Source organism: Nicotiana tabacum, chromosome 4 (assembly GCF_000715075.1).
Source record: "Nicotiana tabacum cultivar K326 chromosome 4, ASM71507v2, whole genome shotgun sequence".
NCBI classification, from domain to species: Eukaryota; Viridiplantae; Streptophyta; class Magnoliopsida; order Solanales; family Solanaceae; genus Nicotiana; species Nicotiana tabacum.
In genome coordinates, this window is record NC_134083.1 from 137051742 (window position 1) to 137054854 (window position 3113).

Here is a 3113-nt window from a genome sequence, read left to right on the forward strand (position 1 = left end):
TTGGGCTGAGGTTACTGGGCTAAGGTGTTGGGCTATTTTTAGTCTGAAAATTGGTTTAAAAATTGGGCCAGCCTTTTAAACACACATAATTTATCAAAATAATTTATAAAAATAATTAGTAAATGAATAAAAATATTTTTATGTACTAAAATGATTTAAAATAGTGTTTTAGCATTATAAAAATATAAAAATGCTATTCTGACGCCAATAATATAAATAAGGAGCATTTGTATATGAATATAGGCTATCATTGCAAGATTGTGCAATTAGCTTTAAAATGCTAATGTAATTATATAAAAAATGAAGTGAAAACATTATGAGACACATATGAGGATACAAAATAGTATTTTTGGATGATTAAGTCATCACAAATAATTTAAAGGGATAATTACTAAATATTTATGTAATTTAAATGCAAGAAAATTAATTTTAAAGCTCTAAAAATTATGAAAAATTATAAAAAGTGCTTGTATAGATTTGTAAGCTAAATAATAATGCAAAAATAATGTTTTGAAAGTATATATATTATTTAAAAAAATATGAGGGCAAAATTGGGTATCAACAGCTGCCCCTTTTTACCCGGGAATGATGAAAGAGTTGCTGGGTAAAGAAAATGATGACTAATTTTGGCCGAATTGAATGAGGGATGATATGATTTGAAAAACGGGGGCCGAACCCTAGTTCCTGAGTTGCATACATATCCCTGGTGTTACGAGAATCAGGCCGTGTGTAGTTCTAGATCCAACGGCGACCGAAACTGAGGGAGTTGTTATAAGTATGATCGTATGTTTTTGGAAAGGGTTCTTTTGGACAGGATAGTATCGGATGAATTTATGCGAAATCATGAATGTGAATTTGAAATGTTGTGGATATATCACAGAACAAATATCTAAACGGTCATAGAGTGAAAGGCGGGAATTGATGGTGGTCGGTTATGTTTGAAATAATTGCAGGATGTGAACGTTGTGAATGGAAACCGGAGCAAAGATTGCTCCCGTTTGGAGAACGATTACCTCCTGGATTACCTGCAAAACTTAAAACATGGCGCATGCAAATATATACGAGTTATTGCGAGAATTTAAACGTGATGCAAATTCCTTTTAGACCATGAAGGTTGTCTTTGGATGGTGAAGATGATGTCCTTAGACCATGACATCCTGGGACATGAATCATGTAATAAAGGGATTCGCAGGCCATGAAATGATGTCCTCGGGCCATGAGGATGGTGCCTCTGGACTATGATGCCTTTGAATAATGATGTGCACTTTTGAGAAATCCTCATGCCATGGAATAGTGTCTCCCGGCTATGAGGATGATGCCTTCGGACTATGGCGCCTTTGGACAAACTGGCGATGTTTTCAGCCCATGAAATGTAAAGATATGATACTTGGTCATATGCGAATTGAGACAAGAAAAGGCTTAGTCTTGTTTAAGATGAGGGCAGTGCTTAGCCCTAGGTGAGTAGAGGATAGTGCTAGGTCTTAGATAACTTAATGGAGATAGTATTTAATCTTATGCGAGGAAAAGGCAGTGCTTAGCCTTATGCAATTAGGGATTCAATGTTCAGTCTCGATGCAAAAAAAGCCAGTGCTTAGCCTTATGCAATTAGGGAGATAATGTTTAACCTCATGCAAAGAGGAGACAATGCTTAGTCTCATGCAGGGAAAGGCAGTGCTTAGCCTTATGCGATTAGGGAGGCAATGCTTAGCCTTATGCAAAGAGGAGACAATGCTTAGTCTCATGCAGGGAAAGGCAGTGCTTAGCCTTATGCAATTAGGGAGGCAATGCTTAGCCTCATGCAAAGAGGAGACAATGCTTAGTCTCATGCAGGGAAAGGCAGTGCTTAGCCTTATGCAATTAGGGAGGCAATGCTTAGCCTCATGCAAAGAGGAGACAATTCTTAGTCTCATGCAGGGAAAGGCAGTGCTTAGCCTTATGCAATTAGGGATACAATGCTTAGCCTCATGCAAAGAGGATACAATGCTTAGTTTTATGCAAGAATAGGAGACAATGCTCAGTCTCGATGCAAAGGAAGGTAGTGCTTAGACCTATGCAATCAGGGAGACAATACTTAGCCTAAGGCAAAGAGGAGACAATACTTAGTCTCATGCAGGGAAAGGCAATGCTTAGCCTTATGCAATTAGGGAGGCAATGCTTAGCCTCGTGCAATGAGGAGACAATGCTTAGTCTCATGCAGGGAAAGGCAATGCTTAGCCTTATGCAATTATGGAGGCAAGTGCTTAGGCTTATGCCAAAAGGGAAGACAATGATTAGTCTTGTGCAGGGAAAGGCAATGTTTAGCCTTATGGAATTAGGGATGCAATGCTTAGCCTTATGTAATTAGGGAGGCAATGCTTAGCCTCATGCAAAGAGGAGACAATGCTTAGTCTCATGCAGGGAAAGGCAGTGCTTAGCCTTATGCAATTAGGGAGGCAATGCTTAGCCTCGTGCAAAGAGGAGACAATGCTTAGTCTCGTGTAGGGAAAGGCAATGCTTAGCCTTATGCAATTAGGGAGGCAATGCTTAGCCTCATGCAAGAATAGAAGACAATGCCTAGTCTCATGCAGGGAAAGACAATGCTTAGCCTTATGCAAGGATGGAGGTAGAGCTTAACCTCATGCAAATGATGAGAAGGCAGTGTGAAAGTAGAGTATTTCTTAGCTGGAGGTGTTTGCGCTAGGTAATTTGTCGTCATGAAGGTAGTGACTTAATGTATTTGCGGATAATGTTGTCTTAGCGTGCTTGCATTCAAAGAAAAATTGTGAGTTCTCTGCGAAAGGTTGGTTCGTGCTTTTGTTTTCTTGCTCTATCTTTGCTCCTGCCTTGAGATCCCATTTGAGTTACCCTGGGTAACATCTCGATGTCATAGAAATAAAGTTTTCGAAAAAAAATATGCATGCATTTGATAAATATAGTTATTTGAAATGCAGTAGTATGCGATATCAAGTAATTTAGATGAACTGATGACTGTGACATATTTTAGAGACCCTCAAAATTCTGCCCCAGTTTAAATGCAATACTTCTGATAATACTTTGGCTATTTCGCATATGACGAAGTTGGCTGGACATGCTTTAGAATTTTGAGGGTCCTCCTCAAAGTTCTGCCTCAGTTT